Source organism: Macrobrachium nipponense, chromosome 23 (assembly GCF_015104395.2).
Source record: "Macrobrachium nipponense isolate FS-2020 chromosome 23, ASM1510439v2, whole genome shotgun sequence".
NCBI lineage: Eukaryota > Metazoa > Arthropoda > Malacostraca > Decapoda > Palaemonidae > Macrobrachium > Macrobrachium nipponense.
In genome coordinates this window covers 19,182,433-19,197,717 of record NC_061090.1, presented here as the reverse complement: position 1 = coordinate 19,197,717, position 15,285 = coordinate 19,182,433, and the positions used below count along the sequence as shown (strand labels likewise).

The following is a 15,285-nucleotide window of genomic DNA, read 5'->3' as shown; positions in this document are numbered from 1 at the left end:
GAAAGCATAGTGCCGTGATAAACCACAGCTAGAGTAGTAGTAGTAGAAGCAGTAGCAGTAGTAATAGAAGTATTGTTAGCAGTAGTAGCAGTAGTTGTAGTATAATTTTTATTCAAAATGCGAGCACGTATATGAGAAATATAAAATAATCCATTAATTTGTGAGCTGGCCAGAATTTAATAGCCTGTATGTGATTAAAAGAGAATCAGCAGATACAGTAGAAGATATGTATGGAAGATACAGATAAAAATAAGTCATTAACGATAAATAGAAATGATTTATATAAAAAAGCGGCGTATCCAAATATTTTTTCTCGCGTGCGTAAGGGCCTGTCCACACTAGCGGGAGCTGCCCGACGGGCAAACATTGTTACCATAACCCGTTCCACTACACTGACCGACCGAGTATGTAGCCAGAACGACGCGATTGTCTGGTAACATTGCTACAGAAGCGAGAGAAAATGTAAACAGATGGAAGTGAGAGGAGACTCCATTTTTAATCAGCTGATTTATTTGACAGCGATGTGATGTAATTGCAACATTTCTTGAATGTTTTCCCCACGAGTGCAAAATGTATATACATTATATTTGTTACATTCGTGAAATTGTATATTAAAACGGGTAAAATATGTCTTGATTAAGGAGAAGTAAAGGGAAGACTTATGATTATTGAGAAATTGTGGCACCTTGACAGAATGTTAAGGTTGACTACGTATCTGTGGAGAGAGAGAGAGGAGAGAGAGAGAGAGAGAGAGGCGAGAAGGCTGCTGTTAAAAATAACAGTTCAAAGTAAGAAAACTAATGACAAGTGATAAAATCGAGAAAGAGAGAGAGAGAGACACTCCTGAATGCAAATAAAATTAATTAAGGAAAAAGATGAAAAATTATAAAAAACGAGAGAGAGAGGGAGAGAGAGAGATGACTGTAAATGAATTAAGAAGGCGAATGGAAAATGATAAGAGAGAGAGAGATGAATATAAATTAATTAAGAAAGCGAATGGAAATTGATTAAAAACGCAGATGAAAGGAGAGAGGAAGACGAAAGGAAAGAAAGAGATGAATGTAAATGAATTAAGAAAGCGCATAAAGAATGATAAAAACGAGAGAGAGAGAGAAAGAGAGAGAGAGAGGAATGTAAATGAATTAAGAAAGCGAATAAAGAATGATAAAAACCGAGAGAGAGAGAGAGAGAAAGACGTGAAAGTAAATAAAATCAATTACGAAAGCGAATGAAATGTGATAAAAAAAACGTGTGTGAGAGAGAGAGAGAGAGACGGAGGGTAGGTGGGCGGACGGGTGGCCTTGGGTATGCCAAGGGTGGGAATGGGTATGGGATGGGTGGGGGGTTTGCATGATGGGTCGGTGCCCGATGGCCATAGAAACCCCTCTTTGCCCATCAGTAGCAGCTGAGAGGCAGTGAGAGAGTGGTTCTTCCAGTATACCTCCCATCTAGAGGTAGGTCTAGGGTTAAGTCAGCTAGGATGTTTATTTTCTTTAAGTTTGATGTCAGAACCGGGTTTAAACTGCGCATTTTATAAAGTGCTAGAAGTTCCGTGTCAGTTGTTAATATTTCCATCATTTCCGAGTTTAGAATGAGGTCCAATTTTATTATTTTTAGGTTGAGTTTAGTGGCAGATAAGAGCCTTTTTTTATATATAGTTTCATTTTTTATATTATAACCAGGAGTGAATTGCACATTTCATGGAGTGTTTTAGTTCGTGTTAGTTGTTAATATTTTAATCATTTTTCGCTTTTTTAAGTGAAAAGTCAGTTAGGAGGATTTTTAAAAATATTTTATTTATGTCAGAACCGGTAGCGAAGTGCACATTTTATGGTGTACTTTACGGTCAGTGTCAGTAGTTAATATTTTAATACTTCTCTATTTTAGAATTAGCTCCACTTATTTTTTTTAGGTTAAGCTCAGTGCCAGATAATAGCCTTTTTTATCTTTTTTTCCCCATATCAGAAGAGGACCGAAGTGCGTATTTTAATGATTACTTCAAGTTCAGTGTTAGTGTTGTTGTTGGAGATTAAGCTGACCTTATGCCAGCAAGGGCTCTTGTTCATAGAGCAGACCGTAGCCGTGTCAGTTGTTAATATTTTGCTAATTTCGGAGCGTAGAATGGGTCTGTTTTTTTTTTTTTCATTTTAAGTGTAAAGTAAAAAGAGTTTTATTTTCTTTTTCTTTTTGTCAGAACCGGTAGCGAAGTGCGCATTTTATGGGGTTACTTCAAGTTCAATGTCAGTTGTAAATATCTTATTCATTTCCGAGTTTAGAAAGAGGTGTCATGCTTTTTTTTTTTTTTTTTTTTTACGAAGAACAGGAAGTTACTGTCAGGTGCGAATGTATTTAGACATTCAGAACTGGGAATGATATTAGCAGTTCTAAAAGTCAGCCAATTCGTCAACATGTATTGAATTTTGTTTATATATATATATATATATATATATATATATATATATATATTATATATATATCTATTATCTAAAGGTATTTTACAGAGCATCACGTTTTTATATACTTCGTGATCAAGTTATTCATATATATATATATATATATATATATATATATATATATATATATATATATATAATATATATTATATATATATATATCCTCATGTGAGAGGTACTGTTAACAGTTTAGGAATTACTGTAATGTGAGATGTTTTCCACAAAAATACAGGAAGTTCAGTGTTAAAGTATGATTTTTTTTAAAACTCAGAGTGCGTGGAGGTCAAATGTTCACTTATCAAGTGTGAACGATTGGTGTTTTTTTTTTTAATATAAATTCAGAGTGAGAGTGATGTTTGTCTTTCTTGAAGTGCAGTAGATTCATATTTTCATTATTTGAAACTGGAAGTGAATTTTGCACTTTGCTGAAAAATATCCATCGTAGAATGTCTTGAAATTGAGAAAAAAATCCACAGTTATGTATGAGTAATATATATTCAAAAATAAATCTCCACAGAGATCTTTCGGGAATTTGTTCGATTCCCATTTTCAATCTTTGTAGAGATTGATTTTTGAATATATGTACCCATACATCACTGTTGATTTGTTTCTCCATTTGCATTTTATGTTACGAGGTAGAGGAAATTCAATGTCAGCTGTCACCTATTAAAACTTTGGATTCCGCATTTATTGTCTGAAACCTAGTTATTGTGAAAAAATGTAATAAAAAAATAAAACGATATTAATATCGGTTTATGTTCATAAAGACCTTATACCCTTTTTGTACCATAGGCCTAGAAAAAAGACTTAACACTCTCTCCATCCTAATTAAAACCACTAGGCTAACATGACCCAAACCTAGTTAATTCATGTAATTTAAAGAAATAAAATAACATTAATAACGTTTTTTTTTTTTTTTGTTCATGAAGACCTTATACCCTTTTCCTACCATAGGCCTAAAAAAAGAAAAAAAAAGAAGAGAGAGAGACTTAACACGCTATCCATCCCAATTAAATTCACCAGGCTAACATGGCCCAAACCTATATAGTTAATTAATTGTGAAAAACATATAATAAAACAATAATACAAATATAATATCGTATACCCCTTTTTTACCATAGGCCTAAAAAAGAAAAAAAACGAGACTTAACACGCTCTCCATCCTAATTAAAATCACCAGGCTAACATGGCCCAAACCTAATTAATTCATTGTGAAAAACATATAATAGAAAAATAATACGAATTTTTTTGTTCACAAAGACCTTATACCGTTTTTCTACCATAGGCCTAAAAAAAGAAGAAGAAGAAGTAAAAAACGAGACTTAACACGCTCTCCATCCTAATTAAACCCACCAGGCTAACATGGCCCTCGCACGTGAGGCAATGTGTATGTTTGGATTCTGCCTTTTTTCCCCTCAACCGAAGTCGGATCTGCGTTGCACGTGTTTACTTATAAAGAGCTGCCGAGTAAAACACTCAGATGGTTTATGCGTTCTGATCTCACGCAGCCGAAAGATCTTCACCTTCGGGGTGTGTGTGGCTTGCTAATCGTGTTGCCGACATGTCCACGACTTCACAACGAAGTCTTCAGTTAGTGTGATTCAGAGCAGAAAGGATGATAGATAGATTAGATTATTATTGAACTCTCTAAGTGTCTGCTAAGCTAAGCGTGTTACAGACATGTTTGCGACTTCAAACAGAAATGTTCAGGTAGTGATTCAAACTAGATAGAGAGATAAATCGATAGATAGGTAGATATGGAAACCTTGAGGTCTGTGGAAAGCTAATCGTGTTACGGACGTGGTTACGACGTCCCACAGAAGTATCAAGGGAGTGACTGAAAATAGATAGAGAGATAAATCAATAGATAGGCAGATAGACAGATATGAAAACCTTGAGGTCTGCGGTAAGCTGATCGTGTTTGCTACATGTTGTTGACTTCACACAGAAGTCTTCAGGTAGTGATTCAAAATGAATTAAATAGAAACCTAAATCCATAGATAGACAGATAGATATTGAAAATTCGAGGTGAGTGGTAACATAATCGAGTTAGCGACATGTTTGCGACTCCACACAGAGGAGTTCCAGTTGTGATTGAAAATAGAGAGAGAGATAGATCGATAGATAGGGAGATAGACAGATATGAAAACCTTGAGGTCCGTGGTAAGCTAATCGTGTTACGGACATGTTGACGACGTCCCACAGAAGCGCTTTAGTTGTGATTCCAAAAAGATACATAAATATGGGAACTTCACCCGATTTGGATAATGTCGTATCTGTTGACCTGATCAGTAAAACATGTACCTTGTTAGTTAGTCGATTTTGGGGAGGTAGTCCCAGGTTGTAGAATAGTGTGTGTGTGTGTGTGTGTGTGGGGGGGGGGGGGACTGAGCAACTCAAATGTAAGTACGTATATATATATGTACTATATATACGTAATTTTTTTTTCTTTGACGTATTTTAATGTCAGTGGGGATGTTATTACCATTATTTCTCTTTGTAGTATAAAGCTGAAACTTGAGAGAGAGAGAGAAGAGAGAGAGAAGAGAGAGAGAGAGAGGAGAGAGAGAGAGGGGGGGGGGGTGGAAGGGAGGGTTCGGATTGTAACCTTAACAAGAAAAAATAAGGTCATCCCTTTCCGTAAAACCTAACAAACTTCAAGGTTTATGCTTCAAAAATCCCTTTGATAAGTTCCAAAAATTCATATAATAAGACGAACAAAATTATATCCGAAAAAGTATGTTTGATCAGTTATGTTTGCGGAATGACTGAATAGTATTACGGAATAACATGAACGTTGATGTTGGTATCAGTCCAGATGGGTGTTATTTTAATCGTTACTTCATATTTCCCTTCTTTCTATCATTACTGGCTGCTCTATGAGCAAGAGCCCGTGCTGGCATAAGGTCAGCTAAATCAGAAACAACATTCTTTCTGTCATTCATATTTTGATACAAATACCATATTCCATAGCGTGGGATGTTCTTTGTTTTATGAGTTTATGGCCATTTTTGGTCGCTTTCTGGTGAATTTGTAATTTTTTGAGCGATGGTATAATGATGATAGTGGAGAAAGAAATCCACAGTAAAGTATATGTATGAGTACATAGTTATACACAAAAGTTGATTTCTTTCTCAATTTCAAGACTCAAGGTACTATGAGTATTTATAATTAATAATAATAATAATAATAATAATAATAATAATAATAATAATAATAATAATGATAATAATTGTTAAGAGTCCGTGTATAATTTTTAAGACTCTACAGAAAGCTTTCGAACCCTTCCCTGGGTTCATCTTCAGTCCAAATTGAACAATAAGTTACATTGTACGGATGGTTAAATTTAAAAACAAGAGGTCGTTGAAGATCGTTCTGACAAATACGGTTCGTTAGAACTCGTTAATGGGCCAGGTGAAGAAAGAAATGATATTAATAACAACAATAATAATGATGATAATAATGAGAGGCTCTTGGTGTATCTTTTCCACTTAAAGGCTTTCACATTCTCCTCCTTCCCTTGTTTTCCCCGACTTACAATCCTCCTTCTTCTCAGAGAAAGTTTATCGACCGTTTTATCCGTAGTTCATCCCCCACCCATCTTCCTTTCTTGTCCTTTCTCTTGCTTTCTTCAGCACTGGGCAACAGCTGCGTTAGATTTTCCTTTGAAATTCGGAAAATGAATGAAAGTCACTGAAAATATCATTCTTGTCTGCCTCAGTTAAAGGTAAAAAGAATGAAAGTGACCGAAAATATCATTCCTTGTTTTCCTTTCAGTTCAAGTTAAAAAGTAAAAATGAAAGTGAAAGTGACCAAAATATCAATTCCTTTGTCGTTCGTCAAGTTAAGTAAAAAGAAGGAAAGTTGACTGGAAAATAATTCATTCCTTGTCTTCCGTCAAGTTAAGTAAAAAAGAAGAAATGAAATTGTGATGAAACAATATCATTCCTTGTCTTTCCTCAGTTCGTAAAAGAATTAAATGTGAAAACAAACGAACAATATCATTCTTGCTTCCTCAAAGTTAAGGTAAAAAGAATTAAATGTGAACCGAAACAATATCATTCCTTGTTTCTTCCTCAGTTAAGTTAAAGAATAAAAATGTGACCGACAATATCATTTCTTGTTCTCCTCAGGTTAAAAAGTAAAAAAAATGAAAGTGAACCTGAAAAAGAATATCATTCCTTGTCTTGTCCGTCAAGTTTAAGTAAAAGAATGAAAGTGAAAACCGAAAAATGATCCTTGTCTTCGTCAAGTTAAGTAAAGAATTGAAAAAATGTTTGACCAAAATGGTCATTTCCTTGTTCTTGTCAATTAAGTAAAAAAGAATGAAAGTGACCTGGAAAAATATCATCCCTTGTTCTTCGATCAAGTTATATAGAATAAAATAATTGGAAAAAAGTGACTGAAAATTATTCATTCCTTGGTCTTCCGTCAGTTTAATAAGTAAAAAAGAAATTGAAAGTGACTGAAAAATCATCCTTGTCCTTCGTCAGTTTTAAGTAAAAAAAATGAAGTGATGAAAAGATATCCTTGCTTTCGTCCAATTAAGTTTAAAAATTGAAAGAATGAAAAGTTGAAACTGAACTGAAAATATTCATCCTTGTCTTCCGTCAGCTTTAAGTAAAAAAGGAATGAAAGTGAAAACTGAAAATATCATCCTTGTCTTCGTCAAGTTAAGTAAAATCCAAATTTGGGGGGGGGAACAAACTTCGGGGACTTGAAAATATCTTTGTCTTCCTCGCTTAAGCTAAAAAAGAATGAAAGGTGACTGGGAAATGATCATCCTTGTTCTTCGTCAATTAAGTTTGAAAAGAATGAAAGTGACTGAAAAAGATAATCATTCCTTGTCTTCCTCAGTTAAGGTTAAAAATGAATGAAACCTGGGACTTGAAAATATCTTTGTCCTTTCGTCATTAAGTAAAAGAATGATAAAGTTGACATGAAAATATCCAATCCTTGTCTTCGTTTCAATTAAGTGGAAAAAAGAATGAAACTGAACTGAAAATTTATCATCCTTGTCTTTGTCCCAGTTCGTAAAAAAAGAATTGAAAGTGAAAAACTGAAAAATCATCCTTGGTCTTCGTCAAAATTATAAAAAGAATGGAAACTGAAACTGAAATAATTTTTGTCATTCCTTGTCATTCCTTCAAGTTAAAAAGTAAAAAGAATGAAAAGAAAAATGGTAAATATAATTTTTTGTCTTCCTCAGTTAAGTAAAAAGAATGAAAGTGAACTGAAAACATACATCCTTGTCTTCGTCAGTTAAGTAAAAAGAAATGGAAAGTGACTTGAAAATATCATCCTTGTCTTTCCTCAGTTAGTTGAGTAAAAAAGAATTGAAAGGTTGACTGAAAATATCATCCCCGTCTTCCCTCAGTTAAGTATAAAGAATGAAAGTGACTGTTTCTTTTTTCTTTGAAAATATCATCCTTGTCTTCGTCAGTTAAGTAAAAGAATGAAAAGGACTGAAAATATCATCCTTGTCTTCGTCAGTTAAGTAAAAAAGAATGAAGTGTACTGAAAATATCCATTTTTGTCTTCCTCAGTTGAGTCAAAAAAAGAATGAAAGTGACCGAAAATATCATTCTTGTTTTCCTCAGTTAAGTAAAAAGAATGAAAGTGACCGACAATATCATTCTTGTCGTCGTCAGTTAAGTAAAAAGAATGAAAGTGACTGAAAATATCATTCTTGTCTTCCTCAGTTAAGTAAAAAGAATAAATGTGACCGACAATATCATTCTTGTCTTCCTCAGTTAAGTAAAAAGAATAAATGTGACCGACAATATCATTCTTGTCTTCCTCAGTTAAGTAAAAAGAATAAATGTGACCGACAAAATATCATCTTGTCTTCCTCAGGGTTAAGTAAAAAGAATAAATGTGACCGACAATATCATTCTTGTCTTCCTCAGTTAAGTAAAAAAAATGAAAGTGACCGACAATATCATTCTTGTCTTCCTCAGTTAAGTAAAAAGAATGAAAGTGACTGAAAATATCATCCTTGTCTTCGTCAATTAAGTAAAAAGAATGAAAGTGACTGAAAATATCATCCTTGTCTTCGTCAGTTAAGTAAAAGAATAATGAAAGTGACTGGAAAATATTCATCCTTGTTCTCGTCATTAAGTAAAAAGAATGAAAGTGACTGAAAATATCATCCTTGTCTTCGTCAATGAAGTAAAAGAATGAAAGTGACTGAAATATTATCCTTTGTCTTCGTCGTTAAGTAAAAAGAATGAAAGTGACTGAAAATATCATCCTTGTCTTCGTCAGTTAAGTAAAATGAATGAAAGTGACATAAAATATCATCCTTGTCTTCGTCAATTAAGTAAAATGAATGAAAGTGACTGCAAATATCATCCTTGTCTTCGTCAGTTAAGTAAAATGAATGAAAAAACTGACTGAAAATATCTTTGTCTTCCTCAGTTAAGTAAAAAGAATGAAAGTGACTGAAAATATCATCCTTGTCTTCGTCAATTAAGTGAAAAGAATGAAAGTGACTGAAAATATCATCCTTGTCTTCGTCAGTTAAGTAAAATGAATGAAACTGACTGAAAATATCTTTGTCTTCCTCAGTTAAGTAAAAAGAATGAAAGTGACTGAAAATATCATCCTTGTCTTCGTCAATTAAGTGAAAAGAATGAAAGTGACTGAAAATATCATCCTTGTCTTCCTCAGTTAAGTAAAATGAATGAAACTGACTGAAAAAATATCTCTGTCCTCGCAGTTAAGTAAAAAGAATGAAAAGTCGACACAGAAAATATCATCCTTGTCTTCGTCAATTAAGTGAAAAGAATGAAAGTGACTGAAAATATCATCCTTGTCTTCCTCAGTTAAGTAAAAAGAATGAAAGTGACTGAAAATATCATTTTTGTCTTCCTCAGTTAAGTAAAAAGAATGAAAGTGACTGAAAATATCATCCTTGTCTTCCTCAGTTAAGTAAAATGAATGAAACTGACTGAAAATATCTTTGTCTTCCTCAGTTAAGTAAAAAGAATGAAAGTGACTGAAAATATCATCCTTGTCTTCGTCAATTAAGTAAAAAGAATGAAAGTGACTGAAAATATCATCCTTGTCTTCCTCAGTTAAGTAAAAAGAATGAAAGTGGCTGAAAATATAATTTTTGTCTTCCTCAGTTAAGTAAAAAGAATGAAAGTGACTGAAAACATCATCCTTGTCTTCGTCAGTTAAGTAAAAAGAATGAAAGTGACTGAAAATATCATCCTTGTCTTCCTCAGTTGAGTAAAAAGAATGAAAGTGACTGAAAATATCATCCCCGTCTTCCTCAGTTAAGTATAAAGAATGAAAGTGACTGAAAATATCATCCTTGTCTTCGTCAGTTAAGTAAAAAGAATGAAAGTGACTGAAAATATCATCCTTGTCTTCGTCAGTTAAGTAAAAAGAATGAAAGTGACTGAAAATATCATTTTTGTCTTCCTCAGTTAAGTAAAAAGAATGAAAGTGACTGAAAATATCATCCTTGTCTTCCTCAGTTAAGTAAAAAGAATGAAAGTGACTGAAAAATATAATTTTTTGTCTTCCTCTGTAAGTAAAAGAATGAAAGTGGCTGAAAATATCATTATTGTCTTCCTCAAGTTAAAAAGAAGTAAAAAGAATGTGAAGTGACTGAAAATATCATTTTTGTCTTCTCAGTTAAGTAAAAAGAATGAAAGTGGCGAAAATATCATTTTGTGTTCCTCAGTAAAGGTAAAAAGTAAAAAGAATGAAAGTGGCTGAAAATATCATTTTTGTCTTCCTCAGTTAAGTAAAAAGAATGAAAGTGACTGAAAATATCATTTTTGTCTTCCTCAGTTAAGTAAAAAGAATGAAAGTGGCTGAAAATATCATTTTTGTCTTCCTCAGTTGAGTAAAAAGAATGAAAGTGGCTGAAAAATATCATCCTTGTCTTCCTCAGTTAGTAAAAAGAATGAAAGTGACTGAAAATATTTTTCATTTTTGTCTCCCAGTTAAGTAAAAGAATGAAAGTGACTGAAAATATCATTTTTTTTGTCTTCCTCAGTTAAGTAAAAAGAATGAAAGTGACTGAAAATATCATGTTTTGTCTGTCAGTTGAGTAAAAAAGAATGAACGTGACGAAAATATCATCCTTCGTCTTCCTCAGTTAAGTAAAAAGAATGAAAGTGGCTGAAAATATCATTTTTGCTTCCTCAGTTGAGTAAAAAGAATGAAAGGTGGACTGAAAAATATCATCCTTGTCTCGTCATCAGTTTAAGTAAAAAGAATGAAAGTGATGAAAAAATATCATTTTTTTTGTCTTCCTCAGTTAAGTAAAAAGAATGAAAGTGACTGAAAAATATAATTTTTCCTTGTCTTCTCGTTAAGTAAAAAGGAGGAAAGTGACTGAAAATATCATCCTTGTCTTCGTCAGATAAGTAAAAAGAATGAAAGTGACTGAAAACATCATCCTTGTCTTCGTCAGATAAGTAAAAAGAATGAAAGTGACTGAAAACATCATCCTCGTCTCCCAGTTAAGTAAAAGAATGAAAGTGACTGAAAATATCATCCTTGTCGTCCTCAGTTAAAGTAAAAAGAACGAAATGTGACTGAAAAATATCATTTTTGTATTCCCTCAGTTAAGGTTAAAAAGAATGAAAAGTGGATGAAAAATATCATTTGTCTTCTCAGTTAGTAAAAAGAATGAAAGTGACGAAAAAAACATCATTCCTAGTTCTCCTCAGTTAGAAGTAAAAAGAATGAAAGTGACTGAAAATATCATCTTGTCTTTCTCAGTTAAGTAAAAGAATGAAAGTGACTGAAAATATCATCCCTTGTCTCCTCAGTTAAGTAAAAAAGAATGAAAGTGACTGAAAATATCATCCTCGTCTTCCGTCAATTAAGTAAAAAGATGAAAGTGACTGAACAATATCACCATCGTCTCGTCAATAAGTAAAAAAGAAGAAAGTGCATGAAAATATCATCCTTGTCTTCGTCAGTAAGTAAAAAGAATGAAGTGACTGAAAATATTCTGGTCTTCCTCAATTAAGTAAAAAGAATGAACAGTGACTGAAATATAATTTTTGTCTTCCTCAGTTAATTAAAAAGGGAGGAAAGTAAAAACTGAAATATCCATCCTTGTCTTCGTCAGATAAGTAAAAAAGAACTGAAAAATATCCAATTCCTTGTCTTCGTCAGATTAAAAGTAAAAAAGAATGAAAGTGACTGAAAACATCATCCTCGTCTTTCTCAGTTAAGTAAAAAGAATGAAAGTGACTGAAAATATCATCCTTGTCTTCCTCAGTTAAGTAAAAAGAATGAAAGTGACTGAAAAATATCAATTTTTGTGTCTTCCTCAGTTAAGTAAAAAGAATGAAAGTGGCTGAAAATATCATTTTGTCTTCCTCAGTTAAGTAAAAAGAAATGAATGTGACTGAAAACATCATCCTCGTCTCCTCAGTTAAGTAAAAGAATGAAAGTGACTGAAAATATCATCCTTGTCTTCCTCAGTTAAGTAAAAAGAATGAAAGTGACTGAAAATATCATCCTTGTCTTCCTCAGTTAAGTAAAAAGAATGAAAGTGACTGAAAATATCATCCTTGTCTTCCTCAGTTAAGTAAAAAGAATGAAAGTGACTGAAAATATCATCCTTGTCTTCCTCAGTTAAGTAAAAAGAATGAAAGTGACTGAAAATATTATCCTCGTCTTCGTCAATTAAGTAAAAAGAATGAAAGTGACTGAAAATATCATCCTTGTCTTCGTCAGTTAAGTAAAAAGAATGAAAGTGACTGAAAAATCATCCTTGTCCCTTCGTCAGTTCGTAAAAAGAATTGAAAGTGAAAAACCTGAAAATATTCCTTGTCTTCCCCAATTAAGTAAAAAGAATGAAAGTGACTGAAAATCTCATTCTCGTCTTCCTAAACCTTGTCTTCCTCAAATAAGTAAAATCATGAAAGTGACAGGAAATATCATTCTTGTCTTCTGAAATCTTGTCTTCCTCAATTAAGTAAGAAGAATGAAAGTGACCGATAGTATCATTCTTGTCTTTCTCCATTGAGTAAAAAGAATGAAAGTGACTGAAAATATCATTCTTGTCTTCCTCAATTAAATAGATACGGGTACTTAATTAAATGCGGGTATTTATGCTAATCGAGTGCGTTCGTATGTGTACATCCTGGCATTTACTTTTGATAGGTTACGATCTCCCTGTCATTTGACATGGAACGACGACCTTAATGAGTTATGCCTTGTTGACGTACGTCAATCATTCACGTATTTGGGAGGCGTTCAGAATTAGTATATCACTTTCCCAAGGAGGTAATTATAGATTTGGCTGGAATCTCTAGATATGCGAGACATGCTCGTGTCTTTATATATATATATATAATATATATATATATATATATATATATATATATATATATATATATATAAATATATATGCAAGTACCACAGAAAATTAGTCGGCAGAAGGTCAGTACCAAGCCCCAAGTACCAAGCGCTTTCTCCTGTTCTGTACCCCGACGATGGCTGAATTCAGACAAATGTCCCAGGTTCGTTTCTGTTAACTTAAGCGAGTGAATTTAACTGTGGTTGTTATGCAACAGTCGTGGGTGACAGTAAGAGCAGAGGCATGTAGTAATAATAATAATAATAATAATAATAATAATAATAATAATAAATTATAATAATAATAATTAAATTAAACCTTGTAAAGTACACTTGAATCAGCCACTCATCTTGAAGTGTAATCGTGCTCTGAAATCAGTTACGTAATTTAATGGATTGATTTTAATTAAAAAGTTGAAATTTAGTTATTGCTGCCGATGCCTGTAATAGATTCTGAGGTGATGACGCAATCATCTGCTGTGTTAAGGTAGCGGTGTCCGACTCTAACCTTGGGAGGAAGTGGAACTATAAATACAGGCGCGCTATAGTTAGCCTTCTCTCTCTCTCTCTCTCTCTCTCTCTCTCTCTCTCTCTCTCTCTCTCTCTCTCTCTCTCTCTCTCCTGAAAGTGTACTTCGCAGTTCGTTAACGAAATTTTGGGTAATAATAATAATAATAATAATAATAATAATAATAATAATAATAATAATAATAATAATAAAAAGTAGTGCTAATGATAGTATTGTTGATAGTGTGTCATGTAATAATAATAAAATAATAACTTATTATTATTATTATTACTTATTATTAATTATTATAATACTAATAATAATTATTATTATTATTATTGATAATATATTATAATAATAATACTAATAATAATAATAATAATGATAATAATAATAATAATAATAATAATTAACACTAATGATACTATTTTGATGGTTGTCTCAAATAATAATAATAATAATAATAATAAATATATAAATAAATAAATAATTAAATAAATAAATAAAAATAACACGAAATTACAACTGTAGCTTAAAAGGACAACTGGTTCTACCCTATCCCTAGTCCTCTTAGACAGCACGTGTATCACCCGACGGACTACCACCTCTCACACATATTCAGATCAGCTCTTCCTCTGATTAAATCTGTTTGTTGACAATTACTTTGTTTCTAACGGCAAGTTATGGAATTCTCTCTTTGCTTCTGTATTCCCACTGATTTGTGTTATGTTCCCTCTTCTAGTCACCCCCCTTCCCCTTTATTATGATAATTCTCGAGTTTATTTTATTAAAGACAATTTATATCATTAAGATAAAGCTTGAAAGTAACTAACTGTTTGAACTATTTACTAACATTTTTCGACAGACATTTGGTTATCTTATTAGCCTCTCTCTCTCTCTCTCTCTCTCTCTCTCTCTCTCTCTCTCTCTCTCTCTTCTCTGGCAACTCAACTGTCATAGCCTATAAATCATCTGGAGCCTGAATGATTACAGGCCAGCTTTAGTTTATATCTATTAAATTCTCTGTCTTTAACTATGTGACAACTTTACTTTGCCAGCTTTAGAAGTGTCTAACGAACGACTAGTAAGAAGACCACACTAAGTGGCAACTTACGTCTAAAGTGTCTACTTTATGAAAATACCGTTATTTAATTCCTTTCTTTTTATGCTGTGTGGCAACTCACCTGTCCGCAATTTCAAGAGCATCTAATATATATATTTGCTTAATTAGGCAACATCTAATTAGTCTATTAAATTAACTCCTTTTTTCTGACATTTAATTATCCCCGCTCTCAGAGCATCTGAAGAATGAACGGTTATATATAAACAACATTTAATTGACTAATTAAATTCTTAGCTTTTTATATCTTCGTCACTGGCAACTTGATTGCGTATACGTCAAGAGCATTTAGTGAATGAAAGTCGTCCATCATTCAGCAACGCTCATTGTCCCAGAATGCATGTGTTATGATCTGATTATTTGTCAATGAAGTCGAAAAGATGCGTCGGGAGATCGGATCTCAAAGGGGCTTGTAGTAAACAGGAGGTTCTAGAGATGTGAACAAATGTCATTTGGCTAGTCTCTCTCTCTCTCTCTCTCTCTCTCTCTCTCTCTCTCTCTCTCTCTCTCTGAATAATAACTCTATATATAGCTTATCTCTATTAGCACTTATCAGTATCCGGTAAATAAATGTATACTTGCTTGCTTTATTTTTGCGTTCGAACACAAATATATAAATGTGCGTATGAATATTTGACACCCGCACACACACAAATATATATATATACTACATATATATATATATATATATATATATATATATATATATATATATATATATATATATAATATCTATGCTAGTATCATTTCCTTTCCACTTGATAAGAAAAAAACCACAGCTACAAGTTTTTTCCCCTTTACATATCAGTCAGAATAAGTGTAGTAAACATTTGCCCTATTTATTTACCTTACGCAGATCTTACTAA

At 32.7% G+C, this 15,285-nt stretch overlaps 1 protein-coding gene across 2 annotated transcripts in view; it reads left to right on the top strand.

Annotated features, from left to right (window-relative positions):
* Window positions 1–15,285, top strand: part of LOC135199193 (E3 ubiquitin-protein ligase TRIM31-like) — a 47,858-nt gene that overhangs the window by 3,379 nt on the left and 29,194 nt on the right. The window contains exon 1 of one of the 2 annotated variants that reach the window (XM_064227077.1): window positions 1,357–1,454. The exons of the other annotated variant lie outside the window; for it this stretch is intronic. The gene's annotated coding sequence lies outside the window, so the exon portion shown is untranslated. Of the gene's footprint in view, window positions 1–1,356; window positions 1,455–15,285 lie in introns of those variants that run through there. 2 annotated transcript variants of the gene reach the window in all.